The sequence below is a fragment of the Coptis chinensis genome, chromosome 6 (genome assembly GCF_015680905.1).
Source record: "Coptis chinensis isolate HL-2020 chromosome 6, ASM1568090v1, whole genome shotgun sequence".
Taxonomy (NCBI): domain Eukaryota; kingdom Viridiplantae; phylum Streptophyta; class Magnoliopsida; order Ranunculales; family Ranunculaceae; genus Coptis; species Coptis chinensis.
Genome location: NC_141461.1, coordinates 47,491,970 through 47,507,379, shown reverse-complemented (window position 1 = coordinate 47,507,379; position 15,410 = coordinate 47,491,970).

The window sequence follows — 15,410 nt, the reverse complement described above, 5'->3', positions numbered from 1 at the left end:
TTCACCGATCTACTTATAGAGTGTCCACATCATAACCTCGCGACAGACATGTTAGTTCGTGCCTTTTTCATTGGACTTCTACACCACAATAAAGAAGTCCTTGACATAATGAATGGGGGTAGTTTCTTAAGTAAAGGAGCCTAAAAGGCTTATAAATTTTTAGAAGATCAGACTAAGCGTAATAATAACTTGGGGGTAGTGACGATATCTCCCGTAACGGTAGTTCTTCTATAACAGTAAAGGCCGCCGGTATGTTTGAGATGAAACCCGATTTGAAACTTAAAAATTTAATCGAATCTCTAACTAAAAAGGTAGAGGCTATTTCTGTTCAACAAACGCCTATCCCCATTATAAATGTCAACTCCAATCCATGTAATTTATGTTTGAGTCTAGAGCATCCTGACTCCTATTGTCCTTTCGCCTATGAGCAACAACAGCACAATAAGATAATGTTTGCTCGATTAATAGTTTTCCTATTCCTAACGCCCCTTGGAGACAACATCCCAACTTCAGTTGGAGAAATAATTAACAAGTAACACCTCCAGGGTTTAATAATCAAAATGTTAGGCAAGCAAATAATTATAACAACCAAGCTCAACCACGACAAGGACAAGGTCAGGGTAATTATAATTATAACAACCAAATGCAACCACGACAAGGTCAAACACAAGGTCGGGTAATTATAATAATTATAACAATAATAATTATAATGCTAATAGAGGTATCGTTCCAATAAATAATAACTACCAAAATCCACCCATTAATAATCAACGTGACATAGTTCCTATCACACAACTTAAAGCTACACTCTTCCACAACCGGATTGTTTCAATACCTTTATGCAATCTCAACAACAGATTTTACAAGCCATCCAACTTTCCTTAAAGCAGTTAGCTCAAGAGAAAGTGCAACCCAAATATGTGTTTCCAGGACAAGCAATAGCTAATCCGAAAACAACAAACACTGCCTTTGAGGTAAATGGTAATACTAGTATGGAAAATGAAAACTTAGGTGAGCTAAATGCCATCTCCACTCTCCGTTCTGGGAGAGTGGTTGATAACAAAGTAACTATGTCTATAGTTACCCCATTAGTTGTCCCTACACCGGACATTGTACTAGATACCGTAATAGAAACTGAAGAGCTGATATAACGTAAAACGCTAGTTTTACCAATGAATAAAGCTCGCGAGAACTCTTTCCGCTAGTAAAACTAGAACTAACTTCGTGCCTAATTTATCAAAGATTTCTACTCTCAATCCTATTGAGATATAATGGAGTAGATGATTTGTTCCACTCCTAATGAAGCCTGAAACGCATAAAACACATAATTAGTATTAAATCTTAATTATTGCTCACATAATTGGTCTAAAAGTATGATTGTTAAGGGGTTAAAACTACATTTTTGGGCTCTTATTAAGAGCCTACCCCTGTAGAGGTACCAGTTAAACCACAACCTAAGAAACAAAAAGCCAAGGTTAAACATCCTATTAATCATTATGCTAAATATAGAGAGAAACCACCGTTTCCCCAGAGATTAGCAATGTTAACTAAGGATACGAATTTCGATGAGATTAGGGAAGTTTTCAAAAATCTAACGATAAACCTTTCTTTTCTTGAAACGATAAAAAAATTACCTCACCATGCTAAGTTTCTTAAAGAGTTGTGCACTACTGATAATAGCCCAAAACTATAGTTTTAACCCTGTAACAGTCATACTTTTAGACCAATTATGTGAGTAATAATTAAGAGTTAACACTGATTACGTGTTTTTATGTATTTCAGGTTTCAAAGTTCATTATGTGCATAAATGTGCCACTTTAGCGAGATAAAGGAGCAAAGGTTAGTTACTAAGGAGTTCCGTGATTAAAGGCCAAGATTCAAGAAGACAAAGCCTTCCTAAAGCCCCCAAAAAAGCTGAAAAGTCGACACGCGTAAAATGCTTGAGACACAAGTCGACAAAACTTCCGGGCGTATCTTTGGACTCAGACCTCGGAATGGGGCCTACCTTATGTCAAAACGACCGGATCAGAAAGAGCTTTCCAATGGTCCTATCCTTGACCCAATCAGAGGAACAAAAGTGGATGAAAAGTCTATTGAAGCCAACTGCAGCTGAAGAGGCCTTTTTGGACTGAAAGAATTGGGTTTTGGACTGATTCTCTCGCCCAAAAACATGGCTCCAAGCCCATGCACGATTTTGGATCTGAAAGTATAAAACCAAAGCTTAGCTCTTTGTTAATGGTAGCTAGTTAGACCTAAACAATATAGATAATTCTAGATCTAGTTTCCAGTATTTTAATTAAGTTTTAGTTCCATTTTCAATTATTGTTTTAGATTAAGTCTTTGAATCATTATTCTTGATTGATTAGATAAATAAAATAGTTATTTTGTTAATTTCGATTTTTGTCATCTCAATTTATAGATCTAGTTTTAATTCTTGTTGATTATCATTTCGTAGTTTAAGTAGATTGAAACATTGTTAGTTAATTTAGTTAAGTGATAAGAGCCCAAAACTGTAGTTTTAACCCCTTAGCAGTCATACTTTTAGACCAATTATGTGAGTAATAAGTAAGAGTTAATACTGATTACGTGTTTTTATGTATTTCAGGCGTCAAAGTCAATTATGTGCAGGAATGTGCCACTTTGATGAGATAAATGAGCAATGGTTGGTTACTAAGGAGTTCGGTGATTAAAGGCCAAGATTCAAGAAGACGAAGCCTTTGTAAAGCCTGGTCAAAAGATGAAAAGTCAAAGTCCACGCAGCGTAAACAAAGGCACAAAAGTCAACATAACTTCGAAGACCATATCTTTAGACTCAGACCTCGAATTGGGCCTACCTTATGTCAAAACGACCGGCTCGGAAGAGGTTTTCAATGGTCCAAGCCTTGACCCAATCAGAGGAGCAGAAGTGGATGAAAAGTCTGTTGAAGCTAACTGCAGCTGAAGAGGCCTTTTGGATCGAAGAATTTGGGTTTTGGGCGATTCTCTAGCCCAAAACATGGCTCCAAGCCCATGCACGATTTTGGATCTGGATGTATAAAAACAAAAGCTTAGCTCTTTGTTAATGGTAGCTAGTTAGACCTAAATTAATATATAGAATTCTAGATCTAGTTTTATTAATTAATTAAGTGTTAGTTCCATTTCAATTCCCTCGCTTTAGATTAAATTCTTGAATCATTGTTCTTGATTGATTAGATAAATAAAATAGTTAGTTTGTCAATTTAATTTGGTTATTTCCATTCTAGATCTAATTTCAATTCTTGTTCTTATTTCATTCCAGCCATTAAATTAGATTCATTATTGTTAGATTAAGTAAATTTCGAATCTTGATATTATGTTTAGTTATAATAATATGGGAAATGATATTTTGATGACTCAAGGCTAAAACCTCCATTAGAGGGGTTGATAAAGCCTTGATGAAAACTTAGTGGTTAGTATAGAATTGGTTGTAGAATCTATTCCACTCTAGAAGGTCGTGTTTCGCCATGAGAATGGGTGGACGACCTAACATGCTAGTTAGTATCCGGTAGGAATGCCATGAACACTAGGGATTAGAACTCGAAATTCTCGCCGTAAGAACGTGAGAATTGAGATACAACATTCTACGCTAGGTCGTTAAGTTGGATTCGAGGTGGATTCAATTCCCCTCTAATTTATTAATCTAGATTCAAACAATCGTATTTCCGTAGCTTTCGTAGATTAACTTTAGTTTATATTTTATCTTGTTATTTATTACATCTCGTTATTTAAATTAACGCGTCTTGTTAGCATAACATTTAAGTAAAAGCTCTCATTAGACTTAAGACTGATTTCTTAGACATAGAAAACAATCCATGCTAGGGAACTAGGAGTGGAACGAACTTCCTACTCCACTTAGTGCAATTCGCATCGAGAGTAGAAGCTTTGATAAACAAAGGCTCAAAAGTCCAGTTTTAGTTTACTTACGTTTTGAATTCATCGTTCATTTCATAGGTAAACTATTCATTTTACAGTTATCAAATGGCGCCGCTGCCATCTTAGTTGCACTTTAGCATTGTTTTCCTTGTAGAAGTAGTCATTTTTAAGTCCCATTAAACCCACCCACCCTTGTTTGTTTCATCTACCGTGGTTTCCCATTTCAGCGTTGACAAATTCCGCGAAAATAATACGAGATACCAGCATTCCATGAGAGCGACCAGCTAAGTTACTTGGAATTTAAACCACCATCGAGCTCGCCTTCGCCAGCATACATACCAAAGCGCCAAAAAACACTGTAATTCGAATTTACACTGAGCGCGACCCGCGCTAAAAACACTGTAATTTGAAAATTACTCGGAGCGCCGACATCTTCTATCTGGCCGAAGGCGCCACCGTTTAAATTTTTCGGATTTCGACAGTTTTGATTCAAACTTTGATCTTTCATATTTTTCAGTGTTCTAACCTGCTCTATACACTGAACAAGCGTAAACAAGACGCTATTCATAAGCGAAGCAAGGACGCTATCAGGTATTCCTTTCTTCCATACCTCGCATTTCCAGTTAGAGGTTTTCTACTAGTATATCAGAATTGTTTGGAGTGTTGCATGTTTAGTTAAGCTCAACTTAGTCTTGCATGAGATTAAGGTCTGGTCGAACAAAACAACAAACGTAATTACACGGCAACAAACAAGTCTATCTAGTATACCACACACTACACCTCTAGCTACTATTTCACACACACCACCTGACATAATGGGGGAAGAAAGAGAGACTCCTCTCTCCGACTTTTACAAAGCCTTGAGTAATAGCCCTAAATCGTGCATCGTTCTAGCAGACCGATGGGGATTTTTGAATCCCCAAACATATTTAATTTGTTACCCGTTTTTCATGGGTTAGACCATGAAAAACCTTATCGGCTTACGCGTAGGATTGAACAAGTCCTTACAACATTCCATCATCCTACGGTAGGTGCGGAACAAATTAAACCGGGGTATTCCCTTTCACATTAGCCGATAAAGGCGGCGTCTTGGTTAACTGCCCAAAGCCTAATTCGTGGACTCGTGGGCTAAACTTGTTCACCGTTTATGGAACATTTTTACCCACCCCTAAAGACGGATGAGATGCTTTCCAAGATTCATTTTTTCGACGAATCCTCATGAATCATTTTCTCGAGGCATGGAATCGCTTTCACCGAACTCCTTATAGAGTGTCCACATCATAACTTAGCTAAAGACACGTTAGTTCGTGCCTTTTTCAAAGGTCTTCTACACCACCATAAAGTCCTTGAAGTCCTTGACATAATGAATAATAATTGGGGGTAGTTTATCCTAAGTAAAGGAGCCTATGTTTGAGGCTTTACAAATTTTAAAAAGAAGGCTATTTCCCCAAAAAGCCTAAACTCCAACCCATGTAAATAATAATTATTGGGGGTAATGTTTAACATTCCCTCAACATCCCAACTGGTTGGAGAAATAATCAACAAGTAATCAAAATCAAAGCGTTAGGCAAGCAAACAATTATAACCAAGCTCCACCTAGGCAAGGACAAGGTCAAGGAATTATAATAATTATAACAACCAAAGCGCAAACCACGACAAGGTCAAGCACAAGGTCAAATAATTATAATAATTATAATACCAATAGAGGTATCGTTCCTGGTTAATAATAACTATCACAACCCACCCATAAATAATCAACGAGATAGTTCGGTCGCACCACCCGTGACTACTACACCTACACAACCGGATCGTATCGACGCCTTTATACAAGTTACCCAACAACTTTTCCAGACAATGACTCAATCAAACCAACAGATTTTACAATCCATAAATCAGGGCATACAACGGTTAGCCTAAGCGAAAAGCCCAACCTAAAGGCGTGTTTCGGAATGGCGATACCAAACCCTAAAACAAAGAACCACAACCTTTGAGGTAAACGGTAATTCTAGTACGGAAACTACAATCGTAGGTGACCTAAATGCCATCACCACTCTCCGTTCTGGAAGAGTGGTTGATAACAAAGTAACTACGCCTATAGTTACCCCATCAGTACTCCCTACACCAGATATCGAACTAGATACCGCAATAGAAACTGAGGAGCCTACCACGGTAGAGGTACCAGTTAAATCACAACCAAAGAAACCGAAAGCCAAGGTTACACAGCAAGTAGAGCCATATGCGAAATATAGAGCGAAACCACCGTTCCCTCAAAAATTAGCCATGCTAACCAGGGATACAAACTTTGAGGAAATTAGGAACGTTTTCAAGAATCTAACGATAAACCTTCCTTTTCTCGAAGCTATTAAAAAGCTACCTAACCACGCTAAGTTTCTTAAAGAGTTGTGCACTACTAGGCGTAAGACAAACATACCTAAAGACGCCTTTTAACTCTGAGCGGTTCCCAACTTTATCCGAAAATAATGGAATTGTTAAGTACAAGGACCACTGGTCGATCCCCATCGTAAAATGCACCTTAGGAGATTCCCACACGGCGACCGCCTTTATTATACACGGGGCGAAGTGTTAACTTACTCCCCGTATTACTTGTATAAACAAATAGGTCTACGAAAATGCAACCTACAAAAATAACGCGTTGCAATTAGCGGACGGGTCAATTAAGTATCCTAAAGGTGTAGTGGAAAACGTGCTTGTTAAGGTTCGTGATTTCTACTATCCTGCTGATTTTGTTATCCTCGATCTGAAAGTAAGCTAATGACTCTGTACCGATCATCTTAGGGCGCCCTTCTTGGCAACCGCCAATGCGCTTTATAAATTGTCGCGATGGAAAGATGTCCTTATCTTTTGGCCATCTTTTCCGTCGAGGTAAATGTTTTAAAATGATGAAACAGTTACCAGATTAGATGCGTAGATGGGGAGGTTAGCATGATCGAGTTTAGCTCAAGATTATTTTAACAACACGTTTCACGAAAACAATATGTACAAATTCCTTTCTTTTGGAACTTCAGATTTTGTAAATGACTCCTACTTAGAGGAAGTCAACACCATCCCGGAGTCCACACCAATTGTAGACCGTCGGTTGCTCCATATCGCGATTCACGAAGACTTGCTACCTAAGCAAGTCTTCATTACGCAAGATAAGGACACTTATGAAACATCAGCGGACATTCCGTCCACACCCGGTCTTAAACCTCTTCCCGGAGTTAAAATATATTCAACTTGATCCGGATGGTAGTCACCCGATAATTATATCTTCTCTGTTAACTAAGGATGAAGAGACATGTTTAATAAGGGTGATTAGGGAACATCGGTCTGCGATTGGTTGGTCCCTAGCCGACATTAAGGGAATTGACCCTAATGTTTGCACTCATCGTTATCCATTTGGAGGATAACGCGAAAACTTATCACTTAACCTCGGTCGCGCTTGAACCCCGCCATGAAAAAGGTGGTTAGGGAAGAAGTCTTGCGATTACTTTCGATCGCGGGTATTATATACCCAATTTCCGATAGCGAATGGGTAAGTCCCATTCATGTAGTTCCTAAGAAATCGGGAGTTACCATGGTGCGTAACGGGAAGGGTGACTATGTTGTCACTCAAGGTCCTACTGAAATGGAGAATCAGTATTGATTCTGAGGCGTTTAAATGCTATGACACGAAAAGGATCACTTTCCCTTACCATTTATAGATCGGATGCTAGAACGTCTAGCTGGTCATGCCTTTTATTGTTTTACGGATGGCTACTCGGCTATTTTCAGATTATTATTGATATTGATGACCAAGAAAAGACAACCTTCACATGTCCCTACGGAACATATGCCTATAATCGAATGCCTTTTGGCCTTTGTAATGCCCCCGTACCTTCCAAATGATGTATGCTTCATATATTTAGTGACATGGTAGAGCTTTATGGAAGTGTTCATGGATGATTTTTCTATCTATGGAGACTCCTTTACGAGAATGCTTGTCTAACCCGTCTAAGGTCTTGACGACGGTGTGAAGAAAAGAGCCTCGTTTTAAATTGGGAAAAGTGTCATTTCATGGTCAAAAGGGGCATAGTACTAGGTCATATTGTATCTAGTGATGGCATCGAAGTAGATAAAGCCAAACTAGATAAGATAGCGCGACCCTACCTAAACCACGGACTGTCCGGTGAGATTAGAGCCTTTCTAGGCCATGCGAGGGTTTTATAGGTGTTTCATTAAAGATTTTTCAAAAATAGCTAGGCCTTTAACTAACCTTGCTTTTGAAGGATGCAATCTTTGATTTTAATTTTAACTATAAACAGGGCTTTTGAAACCTTAAAAGCCGCCTAACCATCGCACCTATTATACAGCCTCCTGATTGGTCTAAACCTTTCGAACTCATGTGTGATGCTAGTGACTATCGCGGTTGGTGCTTTGTCTTGGGGACGAAAACTAGATAATAAGTCCAATTTTATTTATTATGCTAGTAAAACATTAAACGACGCTCAACGGAATTATACAACTATTGAAAAAGAATTTTTAGCTATCATTTATGCTTTAGATAAGTTTAGGTCCTTATTTGGTTGGTTCTAAAACTTTAGTTTACACGCGGACCATGCAGACCTTAGGTACCTTCTTGCAAAGAAGGATGCTAGCGAGATTAATCCGATGGATTCTTCTCCCGCAAGAGTTCACATTAGAAATAAAGGACAAAAAGAGGGTCGAAAACGTGGTTGCCGACCACTTATCTAGACTTACAAATGGCGATAGTAGTGATTCCGAGTCCATACCGGACTCTTTTCCCCGATGAGCATCTTTATGCTATTTTTTCAACACCATGGTATCTTTGACATTGTAAATTATTTAGCAGCTGATGTTATGCCTTATAATTGGTCAAGAAATGAACGTAAGAAGTTCTTGGCGAGTCAAGTTATACTTCTTGGGATGAGCCCTACCTTTTTAAGTATTGTGCGGATCAGATTATTAAATCGTTGTATTCCCCGATGGGAATATAATGAAGTACTATCGTTCGCCATGACAAAGAGTGTGGTGGCCACTTTAGTGGAATGAAAACAGCCGCTAAAGTTCTTTAATGTGGATTTTATTGGCCTACCCTTTTTAAGGATGCCCAAGTGCATTGCAAGGCGTGTATTAGCTTGCCAACAACTTGGGCGAATCCGGCGTAATATGATGCCATTAAATCCAATCTTGATAGTATAAATTTTTGATGTTTGGGGTATTGATTTCATGGGCCCTTTCCCCGTTTTCCACGGTTATATTTATATTCTAGTTGCCGTGGACTACGTGTCTAAAATGGATAGAGGCCCTAGCTTGCCGTAGCAATGACCATAAGACCGTTGTATTTTTATTAAAGAATATATTTTTTTACGTGGGTTTGGCATTCCTAAAGCCATCATTAGTGATGGTGGAACACATTTTACAACAGAGTTGTTGCATCCCTAGTGAAAAAGTATGGAGTTACACACAAAGTAGCAACTCCTTATCATCCACAAACTAGCGGACAAGTAGAAGTTTCTAATAGGGAAATCAAAAGATTTTAGAAACAACGGTAAACCCCGATAGGAAAGATCGGGTCGAAGCATCTATCGGATGCCTTATGGGCATATAGAACTACTTTCAAAACTCCTATAGGTATGTCTCCCTTTAGACTTGTATTTGGGAAACCATGTCATTTGCGGTTGAATTAGAGCACCGTGCTCTCGTGGGCTATAAAAAGCCTTAACTTCAATATTGATGAGGCGGTGTCAAACGCCAAGTTACAATTAAATGAGCTTGAAGAAATCCGTGGCGATTCTTACGATCTCCCGAAGGATTATAAAGCTAACATGAAACGCGTGTTCATGATAAACATATCTTCTTGCAAAGAGTTTGTGGTCGGACAAAAGGTTTTGCTTTATAACTCCCATCTACATATTTTCCCGGGAAACTAAAACCCGTTAGTGCGGCCCTTTTCTGGTTCTTGAAGTCACCCCTTACGGGGCAATTACCTTGGTAAATCCCAAGGACAACAAGTACCTTTCAAGTTAACGGTCAACGATTAAAACATTTTCACGAACTTCGTCCCCGATATAGAGGAAGTCCTTTTACAGGACCCTATATATGAGGAATGACCCTTGTCATTGGTGTACTTCCTTTCACTTCCATTTAATGGTAAGTGCACCATTAAGGTAACCGGGCCCTCCCTATGGAGTGTGTGGCTGTAAGTACCGGATCCTAAGTCCACGATTCACATATTTCACGTTTTCCACTCTTGCATGTTTTCTCGGATTTTTGAGTCATGTTTCTCTATGGTGTGAATTATGTCTTTATTTGCTTAATGTTTTTCCTAAAAAAAAATAAAAAATAAAAAAAAAAATAAAAAAAAAAAAAAAAAAAAAATAAATAATAAATAAATAAATAAATAATAATAATAATAATAATAATAATAATTGTTTTCATTTTTAGATATAGATATATATCTAAACCCAGAGAACTAGCAATCCAACAAGTCTTGGGAATCGACTTTAAAGCGACCCATGTTAAAACAAATTTTGTGTTTAAAATTTGTTTGGGGTGGGAAATCAGTCTTTCCATCCGGATTGCTCGAACTTTCTATTTGTGTTGCTTAGGTCCATTAGAATAGTTCATTGGGGTTGACGTCATCTAATTTAGTGTTTATTCATTCGCATAACTTACGTCATGCATGCACTTCGAGGCATTTTCCACTATCTTATATGTCACCCAAGGTCGGAATAGAGTAGTTTATGGATCATTGGATTAGAAATTCTCTCCTGATCATTTCCATATCTCATTCGCAAAAATCGGACCGATAACGAAGCGGGAAATTTAGTTTGAAGTTGCGCTAAAAATCGACGAAAGTCGAAAAATCGAATTGGGCTTTGGCGTGACTTGCGCCCTATACGAAGCGCCATCCTCCAAAACAGAATCGCGACTTCATCTTCTCAAACCGCCTTTCACTAATTCAAATTAAACCCTAGCAGCCAAAAATAAAAAAATAAATAAAGAAATAAAAATAAAAATAGAATACATCAAAATAGAAAGACCACCCACGCCCTTTGTGAAACACCAACACAATCTCCAACCGTTTCCACCAAGAAAACACCCACCAATTCAAGTTTTCAAACCTGCCACCATAACCACCACCGCCACCACCATTGTTTCTCGTTGTTTTTTATCAAACTCGCCTCCCCCACAGGCTACAAAACCATTAGTTATCTAAGAAACTTCAATGGCGCTCTGACGAAGAATGTTCTTGAGAGCAGCGTTTGAGGCCGACCATTTAAGCACCATTTTGGCCTTGATATGATTAAGAGGGATTGGAACAGATTGTGGTATTCGACGGATGAGTTCTATCACTATGATTTGGTAGAACAGTTTTATAAGAAACGAGAATTGGAGGAAATAGGATTTTCATTAGGATAGCGAGGAGCGAGGAGGGAAATGCTTGAGGCGGTTGTTGGTGAACTATTAGGAATCACGCTGTAACCAACCTAGATCACGACCATTCGGGAATCGATTATCTTTGGAGTTCCCCGCTTTGATGAAAGATCACGGTCATAGAGGGTGAATACAATCACGATATCTCATTGCGTTAAGCGGGCGACCACGAGAACCAATCAACCGGCCAGAGCTCGGTGGATTGGTAGGAACGCCCTCGGGAAAGACAAAGTCGGCGACATCGGACTTCGATTAATGCGCGTTCTTTGGATTTTGCAAGCGAATGAGTGTAATTTCTGCATCCTCGATTTAATTTTGAATGTGATTAGAGGAGTGGGAAAAGAGCATGGTGCCTCTTCCCGTATTGATCACTAAGATTATGCTCTCATTTAGAGCCGCCGCTAAATCTGCTCCTATTAAGATCAAATTGCATTCTAATGCAAGTATTTATAAGGAATGCATCAAAGAGACTTGGCGTTGTCTGCTGAGAAATGAAGTTGAGTCGCATAATGAAGGGGGAAGATATGACATGGTTGGTTGAGGATAATTTTGATAGTCATACTTCTAATTTAGAGCGAATGATAATCTTTAACTGGTTTTGCGATCGCGGTTATCGTATCTGTGAAGATATCCGACATAGACAAATTGTACTTGAAATAAGCAAAGCGAACTTTCGGGCGAGAGTTGAAATGCTTTCGAAAGGGGTCGGGAAGATATCTTGTCTAACTTGGAGATTATCCACGGAATCACCAAGCCCGATTATCACGATCTTAAAGATCGAGATGGAAGCCGCAGTAGCTTGTTCAGGATAGAGATGCTACTGACGCATGCCACTTTCGTGGATGAGTCCATCTCGGTGAAGTCCGAGAGGCATGGCGTCGTCGCCCGGAGCGGATGGCTCAAGCCATTCTTCACCACGAACCGATCTCCATCCGGGGACCATCTTCTTCACGCCTAGGTGTTCACCATCGGTTGTGTCTGTTATTTCATTTTTTTATTGTTTTGTTAGTGGAATTTTATTTCAGTAGTTAGATTTGAATATTAAGTTGTTTGTTTTCGATTGCTTGGATTTCATATTATTTTAATATAATTTATTTTGATCATCTTTTCGTAAAGGTTGTCTTGGAGTCAAAGTTGAAAATTAGGCCGATATCGGCATATCTATGATTTTTTGTAGTGGTAGCATGATATGTAGTAGAGTTTAGAAGTTACTATTCTAAACCAAGTTTAAAAGATACCAGGGTTGTTAGGAAATCAAAACTATGGTTAGTTTCCGTTTTTGGGTTTGGCAGTTTTCTATTTCCGGAAATTGCCTTAAAACAATTTGGCAACTTGCCGATTCATTTTGGAAACCCAGAACCTATTTAAACTTCCATCAATCTACACTCACAACCCATACTACACCCCACAATCATCTCTCACCTTTCACTCCAAGCTTTTTCTGCTTGTTTTTCTTGTAAACACTTTGTTTTACGCACTTACGAGCTGGCCCAGCGCTAGATAAGCGCGCTGCGCTATCTATACACTGCCATAATTTTTTTTCGAGGCCAAAGCAGACGAGCGACTTCGCCCTACAACACTGTAAATTGAAAAACCTACGGCTACTCGGCCAAACAACACGAAATTCGAAATTCCAAACGACGAATTCCAAAACCTATCTGGCGCGCCCGCCTCCTCCCGTAAACCAGGGAAATTCCGATTTTTACGAGGTTTTCTTCCAGGTTTTCGCAGTTGTTCTACTGAGTAGTTTTGAGATGACACCTCCTATAGTGATTCCTGAACAGTCATTTGAAGACTTGATGGGAACCGATACCTATGGAGCATCGTTCATGGCCGGATCGTGCGATTAGGATAAGCGGCATCTTACGGTGAGTGATGACGATTCTTTTCACCTAAGCTAACTGAATTCTTCTATAATAATATTACTTTTTTGTACCCAAGAAGGAGAACAAAAATTTTCCCTTGCTATTGATGGCACGACTATGGAATTGATAAAGCAATTGATAGCTTTGGTTTTGGGGTTGCCATTACGACCACTATGCACACGTGGGGATATATGACGGATAACTTCATACCTATATGAATATGCCTATTTCCATGAGTATTATGGGGGAGGGGTGTTTAAATATCATGGACCAAGACCAATATAACATCGCCTGAGTAGCCTATCGGCTGAATGTAGGCACAACCATGTTGTTCATCATGATGAACATTCTAGGGAACGGCGGTTTATACGCCAATAATACCTGGTGGCGTTTTCCTTGCTTTAGGCGAGGGGCGTCGTCGGTATGACATTCGAGTTTTAGTTGCTACTCTGAAGCGAGGCCATACCTTGAGGCATAAGTACCTTCTTATGCCTGTCTTGGTTTGCCGCGTTATTATGCGCGCTTGCTTACCCATATTCTGTACCGCGATTACCGCATTGGGAAAGGGTCGAAACCATTAGACCCACCAATCGTGTGGTAAGATCATTCGAGCCATGACTTGGCGGGATGGCGAGAATGCAACCACATTTGGTTGCCCCTTACACCCCATCGGACCAAGTAACACTAGAGAGGTTAGCACTAGTAGATGATGATACGACGGAAGGCGTGGCAAGTTGTTATGGCATGGCGGGGATCGAAAAGAACCTCATATAGAAGAGGAGGATGGCGAGTAAATCTTTGGGGTGCGGGTAAGTTTTTAGTTAAGTTAGTGTCCGCTTATGTCCCAAGCAATTTCATTACGTTAACCCCATAATGGGTGGAACTCTTATAGAGTTCGTCGGTTTTTATATTACTATATTTGTATGTTTTAACCTTGTTTTTTCGCGGATGTTCACGAATTTCCGCGCTTCTTGATGGTATTTTTCCTACCATCTTTATTTAAATGCTTTGAGGACAAAGCATGCTTCTTGTTTGGGGGCATAGAAACACGTGTAATTAAGACATCTGCTAGGATATAGATATGTATAATATGCACTTGTTTTCTAGTTAAAATTTCAAAAATTCAAAAATATAAATAAAAAAGTATGCTATACACTTAGGAATATTGGTATTGTTTTCTTTCTCTATGCTCTTAACAATTTAGAAGTCTCACATAGCTTTTGCATCAGAATAATTGTTAGAAACTTAGGTTAATATGTAGGTAATAATCTTTGCATCTATCTATAAATTTATTACATGAGTATCTATGATTGTTAGCAGTAAGTTTCTGAAATCTAGGCTAGAGTACTTATTCTACAAATCCTGTGAGAATATAGCCTAAAGCCGTATATGAGCGAAACATTTGAGAAATGACACAAGGGAGAAGTAAAATCCGGATAGAGAAATCACACGTCCACTTGCTTGATCACTAAGCCATATCCTAAGCGAGAATTTAGGCCCTCTTTGGATCGATATAGCCAGAAATTCAAACCTATGAATTATTTTCCGCTATTCGCCCCTCTGAGCCTTTCTTTAGCCTTCCATAAACCACAATTCCTTTACCCTGTTACAAAAACAAAAACAAAAAAAAAAAAAAAAAAAAAGAGAATAAATCAACCTACCCAATTTAGAATAAGTCTGAGAATAGAATGAGTGAAGAAAGAAGAAGAGAAAAACCTGTGTAAACAAAAATTAGTTAGTTGCTTCAGAAAAAGAAAAGAAGTTTCCATCCAAGGAAAAAAAAAAAAAATATATAGAAATAAATAAAAACTCCAAAAAATAGAATAAAGGGAGTCAAAAGCCAAAGAAAAGAAAAAGAAAAATATGGCTAAGGATGGAAACAAAGTATAGAAGCAAAAGGAAATAACAAGGTTTTCTCTAAGTTACATAATATGAAGACTCTATTATCTCAGACTTGTCCTTTTTGAATATCCATTTCCTTCCTTCTTAAACCATCTCCTAATCCCCATGATACCTAATAAAGACCTCTAGCTCAATTAGGAATAGGTTAGTGTGATAGTAAGTGGCAGATGTGTTTGATCGACTCGGCTTCCTTGTTGTCATTGAGATTGTAAGGTAAAGTGTGCCCATCGCACAATGGAGCAAATAAACTTGAGTGGAAAAATCAGTGGTTTTGTCTTGACATTTATGTGAGGACCTACTTAAGGGCGCTTA